This window comes from Canis aureus, chromosome 21 (assembly GCF_053574225.1).
Source record: "Canis aureus isolate CA01 chromosome 21, VMU_Caureus_v.1.0, whole genome shotgun sequence".
NCBI classification, from domain to species: domain Eukaryota; kingdom Metazoa; phylum Chordata; class Mammalia; order Carnivora; family Canidae; genus Canis; species Canis aureus.
Genome location: NC_135631.1, coordinates 1,061,667 through 1,088,666, shown reverse-complemented (window position 1 = coordinate 1,088,666; position 27,000 = coordinate 1,061,667). Strand labels below are relative to the sequence as shown.

Below are 27,000 nucleotides of genomic sequence, written 5' to 3'. Positions count from 1 at the left end.
GGAGGCAAATGTGCCTATGCGAGACACTCCTGGCTTGGATCCTGTGTTCCTGCCCCAGTCACACAGAAGTCCCACTGATGCCGCCTCTCACCCCCACACTCCCACACCAGGGCCCAACATAAGGGCTCTGGGGACCTCTTCTGCTGCTTGCCGACTGTCCAGCTGCCACTGCCACTGCCGCCCTGGCACGCCAGGCATGCCAGACCCAGCACTGCAAAGTCACATGCTCCATACGGGCAAAGCCAGGCGCTGCTGGGGACAGCAGAGGGCCTGGAGGGCATGGCACTTAGGGACAGTGCAGACCTCCTGGGTTGTGCAGGAAAGCTGGAAGCCCAGAAGAGGCAGGCCACCTGCCTGCCACCCTCACTTCACCTCACCTTCCTGGAGGGCAAATCCCTGGGCAAACAGTGAGCCAGGTGTAAGCAACACAGCAAATACAGGGCTGGGAAAAGCAAACACTCCAGGCCACCACTCTGCAGGGCCTGCTGCCCTACAGGATGGCATTCGGCTGCTCATAGCGGCCGTGCCTGCAGCTGCTGCTGAGGCCCCCCGGAGGATCCTGAGCATGAGGTGAGGAGGAGGCAGCAGCAGGGGCCAATGCACAGGGCACAAGTTGTCAGGGAGCTGGGCTTCCCATGCTTCGTGCCCCCCACCCAGGCTCCATGAGCCTTCTCTAAGGTACAGGGTATGTAACCCAGCAGGAGCTATGCTGAGCAAGGTGAGGCTGACCTGGGCCTGGAGGCTCTGTCCTGGCTGCGTGACTCTGAACAAGTCTCAGGACCAACAATGCCCACATGAGTGACCCTTGGGAAGGTAAAATGGGACCAGGCCCGTGGGGGAAACACTTCGAGCACAGCTTGGCACAGACGAGGGTCTCACTACACAGATGCTCTGCCCAGGGTCACATGGATGTAGGGTAGAGGCAGGGCAGGTCACAGAACATGGGGCAGCACTCTGGAAACCTGGGCACCTCATCCTCCAAGGGCATATTCAGCTACTGCCTGACTTCCTGGCCCCAGCCTCTACTTCTCCAGGGGAGGCTGCTCCAGTAGGGGCTGCTCCACCAGCCCACAAGCAGCCCAGGGAGCGAGGTCTCCCCCTTGCAGACCCCACCCTGAGGTTGAACAGCACATGCTGATGAGGCAGCTTGCCCTTCATCGGCTCTGCCTTTTTTTTGCCACAGCCAAGTGTTCTGTGGGGTCAGAGCCCTTCATGCCTTTGCACAGAATGCCTTTTCAAATCCTGCTCGCCTGGAAACTCCTCCGCCTTCCAGAGCTCAGCCCAAAGCTAAGGAGCCCTGGAGCTCCTGTGAAGCCTCCAGAAGCCTGCCTAACCCGGAAGCAGACCTGATCAGTGTCCTTCCATTCCTCTCCTGAGTATCTTGGCTCCTTGCTATGCTGGCAGCTCCTAGAGGACAGGACTACACCTTCTGCCTGTGTTCTTGGCACCTAGCTCAGGGCCTGGTGCTTAGCAGCTGCTCAAAAAATGTCAGGCTAGGCCCTGGGCCTGCTCCCCTGTTCCTCTGAGATCATGCTGCTGCTGCTCGTTTGACCAGAGACTCAGCATGCAGGAACCAGGGCAAGACTAAGCTTTCCCGGCCAGTGGATGGGTGCTTGAGATTTCCTTTCCTTTGGAAACTGTCCCTGCTCTGAGCACCTAACCTCACCCACAGTCACAGGTGGCTTTGGGGGCTTGCAGGCTGCCATCCCCCCCACCCCCACCCCAGCTTGGAGAGCAGAAACCAGAGTTAACAGGAGGGCTGAGCAAAGGGAAGGGAAATGCAACTGGCACTGCAGGGAGAAAGGGAGCTGCGGCTGCCATCTGCTGTGAACAAGATGTTTGGGGACACGCACTCCTCAGTTCTGAGGTCTCCTCGCCAACTCGTGGAGGGTGGGCCGCCCCTCTGCAGATGGGAGCCAGGGGCTTGGCCAAGCCTGAGAGGTGCCAGAGCCCTCTCCTGCTCACTCGGACCCCCTAGCTATGTACCCCCTCTGACCTCTTGCAACTCAACCTGACCACGGGGCCAGGAAGGCAGCCCAGGACACGAGCCATACTGTCTCTTCCAGGGAGCCCCCCCTACAGGCTCTAGGGAGCCAACTCCACAATAATGGTGATGATAAGGGTACAATTCCAGCCCAACTACCTGCTGGAAGGCCCAGTCCTGGGAACTCTGGGCCGTCATCTCACCTGTCCCATCACCCTGGAGAGGGAAGAGGGTAGAGGAGACAGAGTCCAAGGGAGGCAAAGCCCTGTCTTGCTCCTCACTGCAGAAGTACCTGGCCACCTAGGCATCAGAAGAAGGTCCTGTTCTCTAATGCTGGGGGCTGAGTAGACAACAGGAGAACATCTAGGTATACAGGAACCTTCAGGGCCACTGAGTCATATATAATCATTTTAGGGAGGAAGGTGAGGGCCAAAGATGCAGATCCCAGCCTCAGGCAACACTGAGGTCAGCTGTAGGCTGGGAGCAGAACCTGGAACCCTGCCCTGCTGTCCAGCTCCTGTGCCCTTGGCAGGCTGCCAGGCAGGGCCATCCTCTGTCTTTTACAAAGCGCTGCCCTTCGAGGGCTGAAGTGTGCTGGCTCTGCCTTAAGGGCTCATCATGGTTTAGGCCGGGCCTCCCCTGCACCCTCCCTGTCCATGCTGCTTGCTCAGGCCACAGCCAGGCAGCCTTGGTGTTTCCTTGCCCTCCTGGCTGTGCCCCTAGCCCTGTCACTCAAGAGGCTGGGCCCACAGGACACATTCCTTTCCTGGGCTCTGCCCTATGCCGGCTCGTGGAGGGATTAGTGTGGCCAAAGCGGTTTAAGTGGCCTGTTCATCAGATACACTGGGGCTGCCCATGGCACCCGGCCAGCAGAAATGGCTCCACTTCTCACCAGGCCAGGCAGTGGGTAGAGGGCTGAGAAGTCTGTCCGCTGAGACTGAGCTGTGCCAGGGTTCCAAATGTCACCCTGTGAACCTCAGCCCTGGCAACCTGGCCCCTGGGGACTGTGAGCCCCCGCTACTCCAGCCTGGAGAGGTTGGGGGGTAACCCTTCACCCCATCAACGAAAGGGAGGCAAGGACTCTGGGGCAATCATTCAGAACTGTACATCCCATCCCACCCCCAACCCAGCCCGCCCCACGCAGCTCTGCTGCCACCGCCCCCACAGGCCTGCTCACAAGGCGCACACTCCACATTTCTATCCGCACTGCCCTCCCCCGGTACCCCCCCACACACACTGTAAGTATGACACCTCCACCCCACTGCCAGCTCTCAACTGAGGGCGGCACCAGCAGCTGGGGCCGAGGAGGGCCCCAAGATGTGCTCTAGGGCATCTGTGGGCCTGGAAATCTCACACAGACTTATGTGAATTCTTCTGGTGGTAGGGGGGAACAGCCTACAGTTTTTTCCCTTTCTTCAAGGGTCCTTGGCCCCTGGCTGGGTCACTGTGCTGGCCCCACTTCCTGCCTCCCACAGCCCCCCCCACCCTGCGCCTGTCTATGAAGTGCCTGGGGATCAGGGGAATCAATGGCTTCTCTATTCTCTGAAGGGAAGGCATTTCATCCTGGGGAGCTGGGGGGTACTCTTGCAGGGAGGCAGGGAGCAGCCCTGCTGGTGCTCAGCTCCCTAAATGTCTCACCACTCCTCCTGCAGTAGGATGTACAGCTGCTGTGCTTAGAGAACGTAGGGTCTCCCGCTCTGTGGAGGGCCTGCTTCCCCCATTCCTGGGACTCCCTCTGTGTGAGCTGCGGTGGCAGCTACTCAGACACCTTCACAAGTAACTCCCGCCTAGACTGTGGCACAGCCAGGCCGGGGGTGAGTCAGCCAGGGAAATCCCAGCCCGGCACCCGCCACCCACCGCTGGGTGACAGTTCTGCTGACACCTACGGAGTGGGGCGCCCGGCCCGTTCCAGCAGAGAGTGAGAGGAACCCCCGGGCTCCCCTACCCCCAATTCCCTTTCCCTGAGAGGGGAGCCTGGCGGTAGTGGTGGCAGCAGGGAGGAGTCACAGCGCCAAGGAGCCCTGCCACAAGGCTCTGTGGCTTCTCAGGCCTCTAGTCCCTTATCTGTGGCATGGCAGTAGGAGAGGAGTTGGGAGAATGATCTCCATGACCCCTGCCAGCTCTTGCCTGGTACGTGTCCCCCCAACCACTGGGTATCCTGCTGCCAGGGCCTCAGCACCCCCAGGATCTCACCGGGTGAGGGTCATGGACACCCCCACCTCATTCCTGGGAGGCTCTGATTTCTAGGTCCTGCTGGGCACCCCCACCACACGCTGCCCTGCACCTCAAGAAGGGCAGGGTCAAAGCCCTCCCGGAGAAGTGAAAAAGGTAATGAGGAGAACAAGGCCAGGAGAGGACCAGCGTGAGAGCCTGAAAGGAGAGAACAAGGCCAGGAGAGGACCAGCGTGAGAGCCTGAAAGGAGGAGGACAGAAAGGACAGGCACAAAGGCTGCTCCCAGCAGGACATCCTGTCCCTCAAGAAACTGGGCCAGATCCCCACAAACCAGCTAGACCGGTTGGTGTTAGTGGCCACTTCGTTGCTGCAGGCTGCCTGAGGGTGCAGGGGATAGGGTGTGTGAGATCCCTCCCCTGGGGCAGCTGCAGCCTGGATCTGTCCTGTGAGACATCCTGGCCAGTGCCTCCCTGTCTATCACCACCCACCCTATCTATCGCCCCATTCCCTTCCAGCCTGACTCCTGCGCAAGGGGGGCTGCCTTCTCAGCCTAGGAGAGGAGAGTGAAAGAACGGTGATGTTCTGAGCATGCCCCGATCCCTGCCTCAGTGGGCTCCAAGACCAGGGCAGACCAAACTCAGGGCCTGAGAATACCAGCTGGGGCTTCAGATGCACCAAAGAGAACCTCTTAAGGAGCTTCTTGGGGGGCAAGTGGGTAGCTCAGTCGGTTGGGAGTCCAATTCTTAGTTATGGGGTCGTGATGATGTCATGATCTCGGGGTCGTGGGATGGAGCCCCATCTTGGGCTCTGTGCTCAGTGAAGGGTCTGCATGTCCCTCTCCCTCTGCTCCTCCCCCCACTCATGTACACGCTCTCATGCTTGCTCTCTCAAATAAATAAATTAAAAATCTTTAAAAAAAAAAAAAAAAAAGGAGCCTCTGGGGATCAGAAAGTGGAGGTGGCAAGCCCTATCCCCAAGGAACTCACAGTGCAGAAGGAATCCCATATGCAGGCCAGAGGCTACAGAGCTGTGAGACTAGAGACCCTACGGTGGAGACACCTGTCAGCCCACGGTGGATAGAGAAGGCTTCCCAGAGGTGCTGGAGGCTGAACAGGTCACTATCAGGAAGAAAAAGGCAGGGAAGTAAGGCTTGCTTATTCTCTGCTGTCCCTAGAAAGCCTCCCAGGACCCCTGAGGCAAATGCACCTTGTTGTGGACCCCAGAGACAATGCCTCCCTCACCTTTGCTCTGGCAGGGCTGTGTGCTGAGACCACTATTAGCTCCCAACTTCCTGCCTCCAGAATGCTGGCAAAGCTGATTTCTACAGGCTCCCTGGGCCAGGAGAAACACATTCTGGGGGACTGAACAAAGGACAGGACCCCCCCTCCACAGGTGGGGACATGAAACTCAAGCTCCAATTGCCCCCCCTTCACCCCCCACCACTGTCACCCTCCCACCCTGGCAGTGCTTCCCCTTCTGCAGGATTCTATCTAAAGCCTGGGCTTCGTGCACTTGCTAGGCAGGAAAGCTGGTGGTGGGACAGGCCCAGAAACCCATCCATTTCTTTGAAAGAAGACTGAAAAAAATGTGGCCACACAAATCCCAGGAGTTTACTTAAATGTCTTTAAAACAAATGGCCTGAATGGATTTCTCCCACCATCCCTCCGCCCTGAGTCACTCAGTGGAAACAAGCAGCTGAAAGGGCCAGAGACTTGGGGGTGCTGGGGCTGCTGGAAGCAGGGTCTTGGCCACCATGCCAGGCAGGGGGCACTGGGATAAAGGCAGCTCTGGCCAGGAGCAGCTGGAAAGCAGACACCTGACACACAGGCACCAGGGGCTACCCAGGGGCTGCAAGAGACCAGTAGCAGATTCACGACTGTCTGGTGCCCTCTGGCACTGGAGGCTACACTGTTTCCCAGCACCATGGGTCCCCTCCCTCCTGCCGCCCTTGCCTGGAGGTCCGGCCCTGAACAGCTGCTTCCGCAAGCTGGGACACTGGGCAGCTGGGACAGACAGGTGGGGTCTTCTTGGACAGCATGAATTGCTTTAGAAAACCAAACAAGGGGACAGGAGTGGGAAGGCACGTGACTCTCCACAGGTTGGAATTGGAAGGGCCTTGGTGGGGGTGGGGGTGGGGGGTGGGGGTGGAATCAGAGCTCAAGTCTCTGAGAATCTTAGAGATGGAAACCCTAAGCCCAGGGAAGCACCCTGGCATGCCCAAGGTCAGCCCAGCTATGCATCTTGTCCAGGGTGTCCATGGCAGGAGGCTGCATCCAGACCTCCATGCAACCATGACTTCCCAAGCACATCCTATGTGCCAGACCCTGAGACTGAGGTTTAGGCATCTAGGTAAGCCCCTGATGAAAAGTGAACTCTGCCAGAGGCTTGCAGGGGTACCCACCCCTCAGCTTTCCCCTCCCTGTACCCCTTACCCCTTGCTTGAATTGGAGAGCTGCCCTTGCCACTGACAGGGAAGACTCAAAGCAGAAAGGAAGTAAGAAAAAAGAGAGGGGGGAGAAACAGTGTGAAAGTGTGAAGGACTGGGGGTGAGGTCACGGCCTGGGGGTAGAGGGGAACTCTTGTGAAGGTCAGCCCAATAGGTAGGTCAAGCACTGTCCTGGGAGTCTGGGCCTCTCACTGGCAAAGGTGACCTGATGACCCTGGGCCACACATGCTTATCTGTGTCTACTTTTTTCTTTCTTTTTTTTTTTTTTTTAAAGATTTTATTTATTTGTTCATGATAGACATAGAGAGAGAGAGAGAGAGAGAGAGGGGCAGAGACACAGGCAGAAGGAGAAGCAAGCTCCATACTGGGAGCCTGATGCGGGACTCGATCCCGGGACTCCAGGATCACGCCCTGGGCCAAAGGCAGGCGCTGAACCACAGAGCCACCCAGGGATCCCCTACTTTTTTCCTTCTTATCACCAAATACACGTTCTCTGTAGAAAACAGAAACAAAAAATAGAGAGAAATAGAAGTCACCATGATCCTCCTAGGAAAATGATTAACTATTAACATCCGTCTAGCTTTTCCTCTGTCCAAATTCGGGATCATTCTGTACCCACAACTTTTTTCCACTGAGTAGAGAAGGTGAACGTTTCTCCTCATTAAACATTGTTCCGGCCCAATCTTCCCTCGTCGTTGTGGAGGAGGCCCCATGCGTGCGTATACTTGAGTTCATTCGACCAGTTCCCCACTGGGGGCTGTTTCCCTCTTCTGGATGTGAGAACCCCACCCCCCTGCAGCTGGGGCCAAGGCAGAGCAGCTCCAGCCACTCCAGGACTGTGCTGGAGCCTAGGGCTCCTGGGCCCCATCTAGCACTCCTTCCCCCCTGCACAAGGTGGGGAGGGCTGGGGAGTGGGGGCCCTGCTCTTCTCCACAGCTCTCGGGCAGGGCAGCGAGTGAGTCCCACTGCCTCTCAACGGGAATGGCAGTGAGGAGGTGGATAAATGCAGATCCCCAGGCCCCATCCAGAAATTCTGAATCCAGTGGTCTGAGGTAGGGCCTGGGAACCTGTATTTGGAGCAAACCCCACCATGGCCAGCCACAGGAGCTTCTGAGGCTTGGACTGACCACCACCCCGTACTCAGAGAAGCCCTGTTCTGGAAGGCGAATCCCAGCAGTGCTTCCCTGACTGCAGGAGGCAAAAGAAGCACCTTGGAACTGCTTAAACTGCAGGTTCCTGGGCCCCATCCCCAGAGATTCTGAGTTGGGGTGTGGGGACATGGATTTTATACCACTAACCTGTTCCTAGGTGATGCTGCTGCTGGCACATGGGCCATACTCCAGAGCACTCATATAAGCCAAGAGGGCACTTTGCCTGCAGGGATGACTACAGCTAGCTCTTAGGTCAAACACCTCGTTCTGGCCACACGAGGTGTGGTCTGTGAGCCATATCAGGAGAAACAGATCTGGGACCCCATCCAGCCTCCAAGGGAAAGCTGCATTTGCAAGCTCCCCAGGTGATCTGTGTGCCCATTAAAGAAGCACCATGCTGAGTCGTTAACAAGCCAGCATCCCACACCACGCTCCTGACTCTCCTCAGAAGTAGTTCAATGATTTCCCTGATTCTACAGGTGCAGCTGAGAGGTTAAGGACTCGGTTAAGTTCTTATACCACAAGGAGGAGATGTGGCAGGAAGTGGATGGCCCAACCTCAGAGCCTGAGCTCCTAACACTGCATCCCAACACTCCCTGTGGCTCCCCAGTTGAAAACCCACCACCCAGGTGGGCTCAAGCTCTCTACTTCCCGGGCAGGGACCTCAGACCCACAGCTCTCCAGCTCTCCCCAGGAAACGGTGAGCCTGGGGCCCACCCCATGTGCCCTGTCTACACCCGTGTTCACTCCCTCCCAGTTCGCAGTGCATTCTGTCTGCAGCTGAGTCAGAGCTCAGGGCCTGGGTGGGGGTCCAGCCTTCAAAACCCCGCAGGCTCTGGAGACAGTCAGGGGCAGGAAATGGGAAGTGAGGCGGAGGAACCAGGAACTCAGTTTGGTCTGAGGCCGGTCTTTTTTCACAGCCAGACTGTTCTGTGTGCCTTTTGAAAGGAAGTAGAGAACAGCTGTGCTCAGCCCAATGAGGTCGGCCTCTTTCAACCTTCCAGTTGCTGCCATTTCCAATTACAACTTCAGAGGACTCCTGTAATTTATACATCCCAGGATGCACTGTTCCAGCTGCTTTATGATGGGAGTTTGTTACACCATTAAGGTTAAACTTTTATAAAGTACTGAGCAGGTGGTGGGCTGGGTGCCCGGCTTAGTTACCGCTGCCGGAAGCCTGCTGAATGGGGTTCACCTGGGGAAGGGAGGGGGCCTGACGCTCTAAAGAGGCCAAGATGTGGAGAAGGTGGCTCCAGAGAACAGGGGCCCTCCATTAGCCCGTTCATCAAACTATACAGTAGAGCAGGAGCAGGCAGGCAGCATGGAGAAGGATCTGCAAGAGCTCAACACTACTGGCAGGGGCATGTGGGGTGAGAGGAACAATCCTGTGTGTGCCTGAAAGCTGCCTGCCAAAGCCAGCAAGGCGTGGGGTCTGAGGAGGTAGGTGGCTGCAAGCCACAGACGGCCTACATGTGGGGAAGGACAGGCCTTCCTGGCAGTGGGGGAGGCTGCGCTCTCAGCAATAGGGTGGCCTGCTTTTGTAGGAACCTGCTCTTCCCACGGTTCAGAGGGTCCCCAAACCTGATGTGAGGTGGGAAAGCAAGAAGGGACAGTCCAAGAGCAGAGGCTGGACAGGTAAGGGTCTGAGTCCCAATCTGCTAGCTGTGAATTTATGTCCTGTAGCAGGTCCTCTCAATTCTCTAAGGAAGCTGAGGTCCTGGACCTGCCCCTCTGCTGTAAAATAAGAGGGCCTCCCTCCCTCTGCCCTGAGGGCAGAGCCTCGTGCTGGGCGAGCCCCGTCATAGTCGTCACTGTTCTTTCCATTATATCAACTACCCTACGCAAAGAACTCAGTACTGTGCCCCATAGAGAGGACTAGCCACATTGCTCCTATTCCTGCTGTAAAGTCTGTTATAGGTTGGTCCCTTGCCTGGGAACTCCGGGAGGATGAGGTGGGAATTTTCTCTTATTCTTCTCAGCCCCAGTTATAAGCTTAGCCTGCAGCAGGTGCTTGATAAACAGCCCGGAAAGAACCGAGTGGACAGAGGTGGAAAGCTGTCCTCTATAGCCTGGCCCCTGTCCCAGGGAAGGAGGTGGAGGAGGACCAAGTTCTTTTCAAAGGTATGAAACTGGAGGAAACTCTTGACAAATTCCTTGACTTCCCAAAAGGAAAGAGATTCCAGCTGCGGCTGGTTTTCTAGCTCCAGGAAACTGGGATTGACACTGGCCGCCTCCTTCTGCACGTCCTTGGAACTGAAGAGGATTTGCTGTGACTGGAACCTCAAGCCTCAGTTGGGGCTTTGGGGCTCCATACAGTGGGCTCCCCTCAGCAGCTGTGGCCACCTCCTGCAGTCCCTGGAGTGCCTGTCTGCCCGGCAGGCTTCCGGGGCTGGACGTGTACACTATGGGACTCTGGATTTGTCAAGGTTGCCAGCGTTCTTGGCTGAGAGGCCAAGTTGTGGCCCCCACCCTCAGGATGCACAATATGACCCCCAAGCTAGCTCCCCACAGCTGAGTGGAACTGGAGGGGCTGAGAAGCCACCTCTTTGCACAGGATGGTCAGAGGATCTCCGAGGAAAGACACCGGCTTCCCCCCAAAGGCCTTGGGGGAGGAAAAGATGTACTAAGAAAAGCAGCCAGAAGGAGGAGGTGCCAAGGGGAAGGAAACCAACCCAGGAAAGGAACCAAAAGGAAAGGGGATGGGGGGGAGGGGGGGGAGGAGCCAGCTGAAAAGAGGGTTGGGGCAAGAACAGGGTAAGATGCCAGAGGGAAGGTGGGTCACTGCCAGCCCTGAGAAGTGGCCCAGAAGTGGGAGGGGAGTAGGGGAAGCCCAAGGGGCTGGCCTGCATCTCAGGAGCGAGGCTAGGGTTGCCTGGCTGCAGAGGAGAGAGGGAGCAGCCTCAGCATAGGGAGGGTCCTCTCAGCTTAGTGCCCACCTCAATTGACCAAGGAGAGCTGAAATAATCAAGATAACCAATAACAGCACAAAACATTTATTGAGGATCTACGATGTTCTTGGCACTGGGCAAAACTTGCACGGTGGTATCTTATTGGATGCTGACAGCAGTCCCATGTGCCATATTCCATTAGAGCCCCCATTTTCGAGATGAAGAAAGTGAGGATCAGAGGTCAAGTGACCTGCCCAAGCAGTAGTGGATTCAAATAAAGCTCCATCTTTATGTTAAGGTCCATGCTCACAGGCCTATGCCATGCTAAGTTTAAAGAGAGAAAGAACGAATCAGAGGTGGATAATCAAAGGAATTGAAGGGTGGCATGGTCTTGGAGATCAGTGGTCCTGAGGGGTGACAGGTGTGGACTGGGACCTGCTGGTGTGGACCTGCAGGGTGACTGGTGCCCATTGCTGAGCCGGGACGGTCCCCTCTGCTGCTGGGCCCAGGGCAGCCTGCTTGAAGCTGCTGCGGGCCAACTGTCCCAGGGCAGCATATGCGCAGGGGCGCGGTGGGAGTTGGATAAAGGGCAAGCTTGGGGAGCCTGATGTAATCCCGGTTGCAGAAGGCCCAAATGAAAAGTGCAATAGTACAGTCACCTAACAGCAGCCCTGCCACAGTCTCCAGCAGCAACACCAGGCCTGCCTTGCCCAGACCCACTGTCTCAGACCTCTGCCTGCCTCCCCAGGCCTGGGGACCCTGGCAGACTGCGCCGTGTTACCCAGGCTGATGAGAAAATAGCGGACTCCTAGCCAACGCCCTGGGAACCCTGCCACGGGGAGGCTGACAGTCTCACAGCTTTCCGGAACAGACGCAGGGCTCACCTCTTCACCAGGCTTTCCGCATATTTTGAGGGGTGAGGGGAGGTCCAGGCAGCTGCCTGGCAAGCTAATCTCTTTCCACACTGAATCTAGCCCAAATCAACCTAGTCAGGCTGCCCAGATGAGAGGGGTAGTGGGGCCCAGAACTGCCAGGGACGACTCAGCCAACAGAGACACCAGACTACGCCCTGGTACCCACTCTAGGGACCTCCTACCTGGCTCTTGGCCAAGTAAGCAGGGTCCTTGAGCCAGTCCTTGCCAGCCAGCAAGTCATGAAGTTCATCTGCCCACCCAGGGCAGCTCAGAAGGTAGGTACAGATCCCCTGGCCTGGGTTTATGTGTCCAGCCTTAAGCATTCCTGGCCTTCATGCCAGCTCTTAGATCTTCTACACAAGCAATCGAACCCTTGATTAGCGCAGTGTCTTTCCTATCTCTCATTACCTTCAACCATGGGCACAGCCAGTGAAGGAGAAAACAAATATCTCTATGGCTGATATACAAACAGGGGAACTGAGGCTCAGAGAGGCTCAATGACTCATGTGAAGTTCCCAGCTGAGTCAGGAGCAGAATCCAGACCTGGTACCTTCCACATGCCTTGCTGTCTCCCTAAAATCACCCATCCCATGGGAGAGGGCACTCCTGGTCCCCAAAGCAAAGGAGGGGGCCTCAGTGCAGGCTGATACTTCAGGCCAGACATGAGGAGGATGTGGCCACTGGATAAACATACAGACGTCTGATAAACAGGCCCAAGGAGATGAAGAAAGTGGGGGATGCAGGGAGAGAACTAGTAAGCACCTGCATCTCAAGGTTCCTAGGGGCCAAATCCTGGTTCTGCCACCTATCAGCTGAGTGCCCAGAGCACTTTTTTTTTTTTTTAAGCATGTACTTTCCCAGGCCTACTCCCTCAGGTTTTGTTGCTGTTGTTGTTTTAAGATTTATTTATTTATTCATTCATGAGAGACAGAGAGAGAGAGAGAGAGAGAGACGCAGGGACACAGGCAGAGGGAGAAGCAGGCTCCATGCAGGGAGCCCGATGTGGGACTTGATCCCAGGACTCCAGGATCACATCTTGGGCCCAAGGCAAGTGCGAAACCACTGAGCCACCCAAGGATCCCCCAGAGCACATTTCTAAACCTCATCTATAGAATGGGTTAACATCACCTGCCCCTTGGGGTGGTCATGAGGATTAAATGAGCTAATGTACGAAAAGCACTTAGCACAGCGCCTGGCATCTTTGCTCAGGAAGTGCTGTTTGGCCTTTATTGTTAGTCTTCAATGAGGCAATGGATTAGTGAGGGGGACAAGCCACCAACATTTAACAAAACCTTCTCTCAGGGGTGCCAGCGCTACATGACCTAATGTTAGCCAGGCCAGCACTGGAGTTCGGGACAGCAGAAGAAAGGCTTCAAAGGGAAAGGGCCCCATGTGGGATCTGAAGGAGAGGCAAGGGTCTTGGGCTCACTCCTGGCTCTCCATCTATTTGCCATGGGTCCTCAGATGAGTCACTTGGCCTCCCTTAGTCTCCTGTTAAGATGGGGGTTGGACAGATGAAGGAGTAGAGGAAATGCCTGGCACAAATGCCATGTGCTGGGTTAGTTCCCCCATGTTCACAAAATGGAAAGGATCATTACTGTTACATTGTGGCTGAGAAAAGCCTCTTCAAGACAGAAACCCTGGAGCCAGCTTGGACTCCCAAACCCAAGAGAGTCTGACAAAAGCCGAGTGCGGGGCTCTGTCCCCAGGGGTGAGGGGGGTGAGGACCAGAGAAGCAACCTCACAGTGCTCACCCCACTGTGTGGCCTGCCTGGCAGGAGCAGCCATGTGCTCAACAGTACAGGGTGAATTGTATATAATGAAGGTTATCAATAATAAATGAACCTCAAGTAAGTCCAGGAACATCAATCATAAATTAATTAAATGGCTCCAGGAGAGGCAACGACAAGGAGCTTTTTTGGGATGAACGAGAAGTGGTGTCCTGCCTCCCCTTACACAGCCTCGGCCAGCCCTTCCCCAGCTGCCCCCCCACAGGCTCCATGGCCAGGAGCATCTCCAGGTATGGAATTGGCGGCCCCCAAAACACAGGTGAGGACAAGCCCTGTTCTCCTCCCACCTGCCCCCCCTCTCCCCCCCGGCTCAGAGAACTCTCAAACGCTGCAAGGGTTTTGATGAAACTTCCCAGAATAGTAACCTCCTGGGCTGAACTCAGGCAGGCAAAATTTCAAGGGGTAATTTGGTGAGAAAATGATCAAATGCCTAGAAATAAATGCCAGGAACACTGGAACCCCCTTGATGGGTCCTCGGGGGATGAGAACAGCCTTGCAGGCATAACAACCAGCCTCATGGGGGTCCCTGAAAGCCTCTCCTCAAACTCCCAGGCTGGAACAGACAGGAATCAAGACAACAGAAAGGCACGTGTGGGAAATGCATCCCGGGCCAAGACTCTGGGGCCCAGCTCTGATCCTGGGCCTGACCTCCCTGCCCTTCCCCGGGCCCACCCCTTACTGACCAAACTGACGGACGTCCTGGTTTCTACCTCCCCTCTGTGATCAGGCAGGCTGGTCCCTTTCCTCCCCAGGGCCCTCTGTACCTGGGAACGGCCCTAGCCACTTGCTGCCAGAAGCCTGTGGTGGGAGGGGGCACCTGGCCTTTCCCTCTTGCACAGAACATTTGGGAGCTGGATAAAGGGCAAGCTTGGGGAGCCTGATGTAATCCCGGTTGCAGAAGGCCCAAATGAAAAGTGCAATAGTACACTGTGGCTGCTCATGTTTTCCAAAGACCCAACCTGCAGCCCCGCTGTCACACTTCCAGGGACCCAGCTCCAAGTCACTTTGTCAACCCTAGCTTTCACTTCCATTTCGTGTGCCCTGCACCCAAGCCAGACCACAACCTGTCAGCACCTTGAGTTCCCGGCCACATCTCCCCTTGCTGCCACTTCCTCTACCATCACCTGGATGGCCCTGATTAAGGGCCATTACCACCCAAGTCTCTGCTGATCTCCCTTAAGTTCCTCAATCTCCTTTGACCTCCAGTGGCCCCCTCTCCTGGAATGTGGCACGGACCTTTATGTCCATCACATATCTTCTCGATAGACTTCAAACTCCTGGAGGGCAGATCTACCTTATAGGCCCTGGTACGCCCAATTCATCTCTGGTCTCACCAAGCCCAAACCACTGCAAGGGTTCAAGAAAGGAGTACTGACGGAATTCTGTCCCTAGGGGTCAAGACATTATTCCTGTGTATGATTCTGTTGCCAGATAAGTGAGATTCCATCCATGCCAAGGGCAGGGTGGAGCTATCTTCTTATCAAGAAAAGGGTCATGACCTATTACATCTTCCTTGGTACTAATATATACAGATCATGATGTAACTGCTTTTCTGTAGAAAAGATTCTGACTATAAGAACAAAAACGTGTGTGTGTGTGTGTGTCCTTGCTTTTGTCATGATCTTTCCACTCACCAGACATTACTAGGTCATGGAATTCTTACGACCACCCTGGTTGCAGGTTTTACTGTCCCTATCTTACAGATGGTAAAACTGAGGTGTACAGAGGCACCAGGATTCAAATCCGGGTCTGTCTGACCGCAGAGCCCCAAGTCAACGCCCGTGGCCACCATGCTCCCTTCTGTCATCCAAGTGGACTATCCCTGGCTGACTTCCAGGGGGGCTCGAGGAGGAGCACGGCAGCAGGCATGAGTGAGTACATATGGGTGTTGGAGAGCCACACCTCCAGCCTGGGCTTCCTTCTAAGGAATACCAAGAAAGCAGAAAGGCTCCTTCCGTAGCAATCACAAACGGAGACGTTAAACACCCCCTCCAGCTGGAAGACACTCCCCACCCCTCCCTGCTCCTACTGTTCTCTCCTGCTCCACGGAGCCCAGCAACGCCCTGCTCCTCACACCCACTGACACCAGGCCAGCCACACACAGGAGCCCACAAGTTCCCACACCACCAGGCGCTCCACACCCCCTCAGCCCTCACTTCCCGCAGCAAGCTACGGGCACACGCGGCTACACACACGTGCAGTCCCCGGGTGGCCCTGCTTTGGCAACAGCCCCACCCCTGCCCAGCTCAACCACCGACGTGGGGAGGGCCGGGGCGTTCCTGCCAAACACCCTCACCTGGGGCCACGGCTCTCCTCTGCCTCATCTCCTGGACCGCTCCCTCTGCAGCCAAGGTGCCCAGGGGTGCCAGGATGGGTTGGGGGGGTGCCTCCAGAGTCTTCCTCACCTACACATGCGCTGCCCCCACCTGCCCCAGAGAGATCCAGCCCAGCCAGAGTTGGCAGCAGAGAGCAAAAAGGAAAATCAAGATAAAGAGTTTTCAGCCTTGCCCGCTGGGAAGGTAACCACATCCTGCAAGGGCCCAGGCTCTGCGGTTCTAAAAGATTTATCTTCCTCTGACCACATGCTCATTGATGTTTCTTTCCCCCAGTGCTACTTGCCCGGTCCACTAGCACGTAATGCAAAGCGATCCCAGTGAGAGAAGATGAACTCAGGTGTAGCACCGGGTCAACAGATGATTACACTCTGAGGTCCCCCTCTCGTCCCTGGCAGAAGGGCTGGGGGAGGAATGGCTTCCAGCGACAGGCTGTGCCTTCAGCTGTGGCCGGCTGGCCTGGCGCTGCCAGCAATGGTCCAGAATCCTCTGTCCAGAGATGCCCGATTCCCTGGCACCCCTGAGGCAGAGCAGTCGGGCACCATGATTTATGAGACAGCTGAGGAACGAAGGTTGCCGGGAGCTGACTTAAGCAACTTTTGGAGAAACACGGACAAAGCAACGGGAACAGGACTGAGGACCAGGATTGAAAACATCTCGGCTCCAGAGAGCTGCTTGCTCTTGACATCCAGTCCTATGTGACCAGCACCCTGCCCCTGCTGGAATCTGCTCAAAAGCGCATCTGTGCCCAAGGTCAGGGGGTGGTGACCTGGCTGGGCTCTCTACTGGCTCAAACCCTGAAGACTCAGAAGAAAGCTCAGCTCTGCTTTTGGGGAACGGAGGCCAACTCCTCCTCAGCAGCTCCTATCTGCCCCACCTGCCACCCAGCTCTGCTATGCAGAGTCCCAGCCTCCCAAGCAGATGGCAAGGGGCTGCTGCAAAGGGGTCCCGAAGCCCGAGCCCATAAGGCTGAGCTACAAATCAGAACAAACGGGCCAAGGTGTGGAGGGTAAGCTGAGGGGACATGAATGCTGAATATTCACAACAGGGAGGCTGCGGGCTGCGGGTGGCATGCCTCTTAAGGGGCTTACACTGTGGAGAGCTCTCCAAGCAGGAGCTGAAATGCGGGGCAGCTTCCAGGGGAGGCGGGGAAGAGCGCTGCAGTGAGTGTGTGGGACGGGCCTCAGACCCTGGCACCAACCTGGGAAGGAACCGTCCAGGAAGCTCTTGCAGTGTCCAGGCAGCAGCCACTGAGGCAGGGTGAGTCCCACGGCACAGGAAAGTCAGTTCACCACCCAGGTCTGGCAAAGCTGTGTCCTTCCACCCACAGGGCTTGACACTACAGCCTGCATGTGGGGCAAAACCCTTCTGCCTCGGGGACCCAGCCTGTAGAATGGGCTGCTGACTAAAACGGATGCATGGAGTGCTTGAGAAGTGGACCTGAGCACGCAGGGTCTGTAATTCAGCCTGCTGTCAGGACCTAGGTCCCTGGAGGCAGGAAGCAAAGCAATCTGGAGCTGTCCTCATCTTCCCCATGTGAGAAGGCCCTTCAGACAGAAGCGGGGCCATGGCAGGTGAGACACCCTGCAGAAGTTGTGCCACACCCATCCACTCCCGGAGGACCCCTCTGAGGGTGCCCCTCGCCCCATCTCCTTGTCCTTGCGCCCACTGGCCTCCCCCACTGCCCCCAGACCTCCTGTCATGCAGCCACAACCTCCCTGGCGAGAACATCCAGCCCTGCATCTACTCTGGTGGCTCTGACCCACTTTGCTTTCCTCAGGCGATGGCCCCAAAAACACTGATGCGACTGCACCTCACCCCCATCCTCAGAACCCAGAGCCAAAGGAGATTCTCAAGAGAAAACACACACTTCCAAGTCTCCCTGCCACACGGGCCCCTTAGATCTGTCGGCCACAGACACCCCCCAGCCCTGTGCGACCATGAGGCATGTCTTGCTCTGGCCGCTCCTGCAGGACTCCACAGTTGCTGTGGCCATGTGCCCGGGACCGTCCTCGGGAGACCTGAGGCCTGGTTCCAGCTCAGCAGCTGACTCACAGTGTCGACAGATCCCACTTTTTCCCCACCAGGAGCCTTTACACTCAGGGCCTCTAATTCCCTGTGACAGGCTCTCAACCTCCGGCTGCCATCCTCCCCAGTTGCATTCCAGGCCTCCACCTCTGTTGCCTTTGCTCTCACCCTGGTCTCTCTACCTGGAGAGAATCCCTGACCTTCGTACGGCCTTTCACTGTTTACAGAGGGTTTCCACGTGCACCATCTCTTTTCCTCCTCCATGACCACCCGCTGACACGGATCTGACAGGTAAAGTCGCCTGCCCAAGATCACGCAGCTAAGACTGCACTTTAAGTCTTCTGGCTCCAAGTGCACAGGACGACACGCCAACTTTAAGGAATTTCAGCGTCACCTCCAAGCACCCACCTTGGCGAAGGAGCTGCCACCTACCACCCTAGTCTCCCATACCCTCCACATTGTTCTTGTGGATCCTCAAGGCCTTTGCCAGGCCCAGCACAAGTTCCTCCCATTTATTCTTCGATCCCATTTTCCATTGCCCCCAGAGATCCACAAAGACCCAAAGATCTCCCCCGCCCACAGACTTCCCTGGAGCTCTGTAAGTTACCCCTCTGCAAGGCAGAACAGCGTGTGACACTGAGTGAGACCCTCGCCCAAAGCTTCCCAGAAGACTGGCAATCCTGTCACACTCCCAGTAGCTGCAGATCCATCCTTCAAGTACTGTACCCCCACCCCCACCCCCACCCCCGCCCCCGCCACAATCCTCTGCACCCAAGGGCTTCCAAGCATCAGAGAAGAGGGGCAACTCCCAGCTACCCCGGAGTGGACCATCAACCCAAAGTAAAGACAGGGCCCGGGCGGTATAGGGAGATGGTGGGCCACCTCCCCGGCGCTGTGCCGTGGGCCACCTGTGCACAGTCCTCAACAGTTCTCGCCACGCGCGTTCAAGGGTAGTGATCACGGCCGAGAACCCCCGGCCCCCTTCCTCCTTGCCCAAAGCTGGATGATGACGTGGGCCCAGGGCAGCGCCGGGAAGTGGCCGGATTTCCATGTGGGTCACCGTCGAGTTCCTCGTGGTCCCAGCGTCTCCGGGCATCTCTCTTCCGCGTCCCTCCTAAAGGGCACCCACCTTCTCCCAGCCGCTCCTTCCTCCTCAGCGGTGCACCCGGCAGGCGCTTCGAGGTGAGCCCGGGGGGCAGAGGCGATGCCCTTGGCCGCCGCCAGAGTGGGGGCGTGGACGTGGAGCCCCCATCCTCCAGGTCCGGGAGCCGCGGACCCTCCCTCCCGCGGCCGCGCGTGCCGAGGCCGGTTCTCACGCTCCTGCCGGGGGCTCCTGCCGTGCGGGGACTCCCAAGCCTCGGGGCCAGGTGCCGTCGTTGCACACCCTGTCGGGCCAGGACCCTCCGACCGCGAGCGCCGGGCAACCGCAGCGCTGCCTCCCAGCCGCGCCGCCACCGCGGGACCTGCCCTAGCCCGGGCCGCCGCCTACCTGCACGGGGGGCTGCACCTGCCGGGCACCTGGGCGGCCGCGCCTCACGGGGGGGGGGCGGGGGCGGGGGGCGCGACCTCGGGCAGCCGCGCCGGGGAACCCCGCTGCCCGCGCCCGCGCCGCCGTCCCCACTCGGGTGCGCGCAGCCCCACGGACCTCGCACCTGCCGCGGGCGCTCGAGGCAGCCGCAGCTCAGCCACGAGCCCCGCGCCCGCCCCCGCCCGCGGCCGCCCTTACCTCCCGCCCGCCGCAGGGCTCGGCCCGCCGCCGCCGCCGCCGCCGCCGCCTCCATCCTGGGCGCCCCGAGGCCCCGATTCACTAACGCCGCTTCCGCAGGGCGCCGGCGCCGGCGCGCAGCCCGCCTCCGCCCCCCGGGGACGCTGCGTCCTTTACGTAAACCGCGCTGCGCCGCCAGCGGTGGCCATGGCGACGGGCGTGGGGCGGCAGCGCCCCCTGGTGCCAGGGAGGGGAGCCGCGCCGAGGCCGGGCCCGCCGAGGCTGCTGCAGCGCGGGCGGGGACGGGGGCGGGCGCGGGGGCGGGCGCGGGGGCTCTGGCCGGGCCCCGGCTCCGAAGCCTGCAGCCCGCCCGGAGGGGCGGACCCGCCGCGCGGCGGGCGGGGAGGGGAGCGCCCGGGTCCACCTCCTTCAGGCCCCGCGTGACCGGCTTCAGCGTGGGAGACGTAAAAAAGCAAAGTAGGATCACTGGGGAGAGAGACCTGGTTAACTTAGGGAGGAGCAAAGAGCCGGGTTCCACCTCCTCGGGGCGACTGCGTGGTCCTTGAGGGGTGGCAGCACCACCATTTGTGTCCCGCCCCCGTTCCCCATCTTTCCAGTGCCCAGCATCCTGCCTGGCATCCAGAGGGGCCCTCGGCCCATTGTGATTTCCTGGTAGATGAAGAGAATCTCCCTTCCCATTCGGCCTCATGCACACGCGCACACGCGCACACGCGCACACACACGCCCATTCATTCAGGCTGTAAATCACTTAACACATCGTCCCTGAGAGCTGCTCTTGAGCACTATGCATTGGGCTTGTAAGTGTGGGGAAAGGGGGCAGTGGGTGGGCTCGGAGAAGCAGAAGCCGGGCCCTGGCCTCAGGGAGCTCAGTCTGCAGGGGAGGGGACACCGGACAACCTGGTGTGGGAGCTAAGCACACAGGGCTCCTACGAGGGGCACTTGTAAGCAAGCCCTGGAGGAGGGAGCTGGGTTGGCAGGACTGGATGACCCAAGTGGGTTTCAAGGGTCCAGTAGAAATTCTTCAGAGGCGAACATGGTGAGTGCTGTGTTTCTGCAGGGGAAAGCCCACTGAAATGTTTCCCGGGCTCTGTTGTCATCACAGGAAGGCAGGGCGAATGGCCATGGCTCAGTGCAAAAGGGAGCCACAGTGGAGCGCAGGAAGCTTTGTGTCAGAGGGTCTGAGGTGAGCGTCTGCTGAAAGATCACCTGGACGCTCACGTCTGAAGTGAGACTGAGTCCAGAGAAGACTGCCTCTCTGCTGAAGCAGGTGGGAGCTACTTCTCGAAGGAATTCTGTGTTGTGTTATGTTGAAGGCAAATTCCAGCTTAGTTAAAAAAAAAAAAGAAAAAAAAAGAAAAGAAAAAATGAAAGAAAACGGAATGAGGGATCCCTGGGTGGCGCAGCAGTTTGGCACCTGCCTTTGGCCCAGGGCGGGATCCTGGAGGCCTGGGATCGAATCCCACGTTGGGCTCCCGGTGCATGGAGCCTGCTTCTCCCTCTGCCTGTGTCTCTGCCTCTCTCGCTCTCTCTGTGTGTGTGTGACTATCATAAATAAATAAAAAATTAAAAAAAAAATAAAACGGAATGAGTAGGGGAACAAATAGCGAGTGGGATACTGAGAGGGTTTAAAGGAAATGCTGCACCTCAGAAAGGGCAGGAATCAAGGCTTTAAGGACTGAATATAGTGCTGGCAGTTTACAGGCCTTTACCAGATCATTGCAATTAATCAGAACCAAAATTGCCAAGTCTAATGTCTCTCGGTTCCAAGTTCTAGATCCCCAGGAGAAAGAATCTTATTGGTTCGGTTTGGGCCATGGCCAATTGTAGTAGCTACATTCCACCCATTAGCTGCCCTGTGCACAGAAAATGACACATACACACACACACACACACACACACACACACTCCTTCCATTCATCTAAATGAGTTCCAGTATTCTGTGGTCAGGCCGCTCCAGACTTGATGTCATGGTTAAGATCCAAGCCTAAGATCTTCAAGGTGATGTCCGTTTCTTCTCAAGTCTACTCTCCTCAAGTGAGTCCATCTGGGCATCTCACAGCTGAAGTAAAGGGAACATTTAACCACCACCAACGTGTCTTTTAGTTTCCCTACTTGAAGTGTGTCATTGACACCATTGGGAGTGTGTTAGAAATGCAGAATCTCAGGCCCAGAGGTCTAAGCAGGTTAAGACCCCAGGTGATTTGTGGGCACAGTAACATTTGATATAAATATAACTTTGACTTAACTGCTCTTATAAAAATTGGGTATAAGGAAAAGGAAGGATGTGAAAAAGGTTTTTTAATTGCAATCATTCCTATTTAAAAAGAAAAGAAGAGAGGGGTTAGTGATTTCATCTTTAGCAACTCCAGTAACCAGCAAGAAAACATAGGTGGGGGCTGAACTCTTTATTTTTGCAACTGGTTGCAAACTCCTAAATGGTGTTTATGACTTCATTTCCCTGACTATTTCATGTTCCACTTGCCTCCCACTGCATCTCCTCTGGTCAGGATTCTTTGCCTGGTGGACTGACCCATCTTCATCCTTGTGGGCCTGAGCCACTGGTCATCCCAGCTATAAGGCGTGACATCTACATTTACCACTGGGCAGGATGATGTAGGAGGTACTCCTTGGGGACCCTCAGTTCCACCCCATATACCCTCTGTGAGCCTGTGCGCGCGTGTATTTTGTGTGTGTGTGTGTGTGTGTGTGTGTGTGATGAAGATCCCCAATTGGCCAGGTGGCAATCCGAATTTCCAATCCAATGGAACCATTATTGTGCTTCCCGGTGGAAATGCTCCTTCCTTCAGTCCTAAAGGCAATCAAACCCCAGAACTGTCTGAACAAGAAGCAGACAGAAGACATTCTGATGATGGTGGGAGTCACCACCATCATTTCCCCCCCGCCCCCCACTTCTGAGACCTTTTGGAAGAAGCATGCCGTAACAGGTATCTGGTTCAGAGCACATATTCCCTAGCATCTGGCTACCAAGCTGAACTTTCTCTGCTCCAATGCCATGCTTGCTCTTTTCCATGAGTCCCTTTGGGCCCCCATTCTGATAGTTTGGCCAGGTGTCTTTGGAGACAGCCACCAGTGCTATGAGCAGCCTGAAGCTGGGGAGGAGGACAGCAGTATGGCTGCCAGAAGGGGCCGTAAGTCACAGACTGGTCCTGGTCCAGCTGCCAAGCTGTGCTGTATCAGCTCAGTGCCAAATTCTCACTCTGGCCTCAGTTTCCCTCTGGGTCCCAGTGGGAATAATAACATGGCTCCTCCTCCCAGTGGGGCCGTGCAGATTAACTAATTAATGAGTGTGACATCGTCTGCTTCCACAAAGGGGCTGATTAAATGCTGAGTGTTGTTATTAGAGCCACGGAGGGTGTGTGACAGGCAGAGTCGACTGGAGACGGATCTGCTCCCCTCGCCTCCTTCCCACCCCCTTCCTCTGTCTGCCCCATGCTCTACAAGCTGAACATTTTGCAAGACAAAAACCAAGATGATTTTTGGACCCCAGAGACAGTGTATAACTTTTGCACATTTCCCCTGTACCAGAATGTGAGTCATGGCCGAGCTTCATAGCGTAATCTGTTTCTGACAGCTGGCACAGCTGTGCCCTGCCCTAGACTCTCAGCTCCCAGCAGCTGCAGAATGGGATGGCTTGGCCAGTTATTGCATCAGGGTAGAGCTGCCTGCAGAAAGGCAACTGCAGAATTCCTGAGGTGGGCACCAACCCCCTGACTGCGCTGCCCGTGGTCCAGGGGATCGAGTGACCACCTTTTCCCACAGCCTGAGGAAGGGAGAGCTAACATGGCACATGGGCTTATGATTGGGGGAAGTCGAAGCATGCAGGGTTTTAAAATATAGAGTATCTGCTCATGGCTGTGGAAGATCCAATGACTCTATTTTAGCCTAGATGCAGGGTATAGGATAACTGAATGAAATCACAGCGCTGGGCCATGGTGACTTTAGCTCTAGCTTGTTCCCAGGTGCAAAAGGCCAGAGAGACCCCTGAGTGAAGTAATGAATGTCACTGTCCCAGATGTTGTTGTGAGATGTTGAGTCCCCTTCCCTAAGCATTGTTGGGTGCTGGCTCTCTGCCCCACTCCCAAGTCTTGCTATCTGTGTTGGGGTAGGAAGAAATCAGTCAGTCCCATCACCAGGTAAGTAAGCCTGCCTCTGATAATCAAGGGAATATTGTTTACCCAAATACCACAGACTCAGCCTGCCCCGGGAGGCAAGAGAAAAGCTCTCAGGAGGCCGAGCTGTCAGACTTCTACAGGGAGAGAAATGAGCCAGTTGTGAGGACTAGGGAATGCACAGGAATTGGGATTTGGGGCACCTGGAGCCAGCTTTGGATCATCTAGAGCACCTGCTGGCAGCATTTCAGCCCTTGTTCCCTCTGAAAACTGCTGCCCACCCCCCTTCTTGTTCCTTCCGCTATGAGAAACAGGAATGGGTCATGGGGGCAAATAGTAAGTGGGGGCTGGACCCCCCACAGGATTAAAAGGTCAGCCACCACTGGGATATGCTGAGGTTCTGTGCAAGAAGCAAGTTGTAAAAGAAGGAAAGGAAAGAAGGAAAGAAGGAAGGAAGGAAGGAAGGAAGGAAGGGAGGGAGGGAGGGAGGAAAGGAGAGAAAGAGAAAGAGTGAAAGAGCAGCAATTTGCTCCCACCCCACACAGGGGAGCCTATAAGCCCACACCTTTTACCTGAGCAAGTGCAATTTGCAGAGTCTCAACAAATCCATAGAGTGGTGGGATGATCATAGGGTGGAGCTGAAGGAGGTGATGTGCAGGTGGTTTGGGTGGCAGTGATGATAGGGTGGGAAAGGAGGACCAGTGGCTTCCAAGGGGAAGTACTGGGAGGCTTTCCTATTCCCACCTCATCCTCCATTCACTTGGGTATTGCCAGCGCTTTGACTATAATGCCCAGAAGATTGGGGAATCCTTGCATCTCATTAAACCAGCCTATTTGTAAGTGCCTGCTCCCTGATGGGTATTGTAGTAACTAGTTTTTCTCCTTGGGACATTGGGGAACTACGGGAGTGTAAACACATATCTCAGAGGAAAGCTTGCATGCTTACTGACTAGTGCAACTCATCTGCACTTTCTGGACATAAATAACAAGGTAGAGTCTGTGCTCTTGAGAAGGTTCATCCTCACACCCATCCACCCGGCCACTCATTCCCCCACCTGCCTCTTTGCCCATCCATCCTGCCACCCACCTATTCATCCACTCACCTACCCTTCTACGCATTCTGTCCATTACCCACCTACATACCCATCCATTCACCTGCTCTTCTATCCATCCCACTCATCCACACATTTGTCCATTAACTCTTTCACACATCACCCATCCATTTATCCAACTATATCCTAAATCATGTCTTTTTTATTATTTCTTCTAAATGTCTTTAAAACCACCCACTTCTATCCATTTCTACCAGTACCATCCAATCCAGGGCACCTTTGTCTCTTTTTCAAGGCAACTGCAACAGATTCCTCTCTGCTATGACTGCTCATCTATTTTCTATCCAATAGATAGAGTGACCTTTTATAAATGGACATCAGATTATGTCACGTCATTGCTTAAAATCTTGCTGTGGTTTCCTATTGCTCTTAAAATACAGATTCCAATTTTTTTTGAGTGTACAGTATAGCATACAGCTTGCAGAAGATATAGAATATTCCCAATTCCTGGTGCAGTCAATATCCACCCCCACCCCCCAAAAAGTAATCACCATTCAGACTTCTATGTCATAGATAAGTTTTGTCTGTTCCTGAACTTCTTACAAATGGAATAATTTCTTTAGAAGATTTATTTCTTTGAGGGAGGGTGGGGAGAGAGGCAGAAGTAGAATTTCAAGCAGACTGTGAGCCGAGTGCAGAGCCCAATGTGGGGCTTGATCTTACTAACCTGAGGCCGCAGCCCAAGCCAAAACCAAGTGTTGGATGTCCAACCAACTATAGCACCCAGATACCCCCCTACAAATGGAATCATATACAGTTGGTCCCCAGCTTACCATGATTCAAATTAAGATTATTCAACTTTACGATGGTGCCAAAGCAATACACATTCAGTAGAAACCATACTTCAAATTTTGAATTTTGATCTTTTCCCGCTAGCAACATGCAATGTGATCCTCTCCTGTGAGGAAGCTGGGGCTCCCAGTCATACACAAAGTCATGAGGGTCAGCTATGGATATATTCATGATCCTTTTTCCACTGTTGGTATTCAATAAATCACATGAGAAAGGCAACATTTTATTACAAAATAGGCTTCAGCGAGATGGTTTTGCCTAACCGGGGGATAATGTAAGTGTTTGGAACACCATTGAGGGAGGCAAGGCTAAACTATGATGCTCAGAAGGTTATATGTATTAAATGCATCTTCGACTTAATGATATTTTCAATTTATGATGGGTTGATCGGGAGGTAACCCCAGTGTAAGTCAAGGAAGATCTATAGTAGGAACTCTTTTGCATATGGCTTCTTTTGCTCAACATTAAGTCTGTGAGATTAAGCTATGTTATTGTGTATCAGAAGCTCGTTCTTTTTTTTATTATTATAATGTAATAATTCATTAGGTGAATACACTATGATTTGTTTGTCTCTTCTACTTTTTTTAAAAATTTTTTTAAAAATTTTTATTTATTTATGTAGTCACAGAGAGAGAGAGAGAGAGAGGCAGAGGCATAGGCAGAGGGAGAAGCAGGCTCCATGCACCGGGAGCCCGACGTGGGATTCGATCCCAGGTCTCCAGGATCGCACCCTGGGCCAAACGCAGGTGCTAAACCGCTGTGCCACCCAGGGATCCCTGTCTCTTCTACTTTTGATGGTTATGTGGTCTTTTCCAGTTTGGGGTTCTAATGAATAAGGCTGCTGTCAATATTCTTGTATGAGTCTTTCGGTGGACTTTATGATTATTTCTCTTGGATAGTGTGATAGGTTGAATTATGGCCCTCCAGTGATGTCACATCCTAATCCCCAGAGCCTGTGAATGTGTTACATTACACAGGGAAGGGGGGAATTAAGGCTACCGATGGAATTAAGCTTGCCAATCAGCTGACCTTGAGATGGGGGAGATTATGCTGGATTATCTGGGTGGGCCTACTGTAATCACAAGGGTTTCCTTGTAAGTAAGAAAGGAAAGCCCAGTGAGCGAAACCAGCGAGATGGCAGCAAAAGAAAGACTCAAACAGCCATTGGCTGGCTTTGAAGATGAACCAAGGAATGAGAACGGCCTTTAAGAGGTGGAAAAGGCAAGGAAATAGATAATCCCCTAGAGCCTCTAGAACGAATGCAGCCCTGCCAGCAGCTTGATTTTAGCCCAGTGAGACCCATTTTGGACTTCTGACCTTTAGAACTATAAGATAACAGATTCAATTTCATTTTAAGCCACCAAGTGTGTGGCAATGTGTTGTAGCAGCAACAGGAAATGAGTATAGGTAGATGGGTAGGAATGGAATTGCAAAGTCATCAGATGGGCTAACGACTCAAATTCCTCTCACTGGTCCCCACCACCTAGTGTGTCTGGCCCTCTGCTCTGTCCCCTGCATTCTGGCCACATGAGC

General features: G+C 55.1%; 1 protein-coding gene across 2 annotated transcripts in view; it reads right to left on the bottom strand.

Annotated features, from left to right (window-relative positions):
• The window catches only part of DAGLA (diacylglycerol lipase alpha), a 61,992-nt gene extending 42,416 nt beyond the window's left edge, over window positions 1-19,576 (bottom strand). For both annotated transcript variants that reach the window (XM_077861888.1, XM_077861893.1), the window contains exon 1: window positions 19,434-19,576. The gene's annotated coding sequence lies outside the window, so the exon portion shown is untranslated. The remainder of the gene's footprint in view (window positions 1-19,433) is intronic.
• Window positions 19,577-27,000: the final 7,424 nt, after the last annotated feature.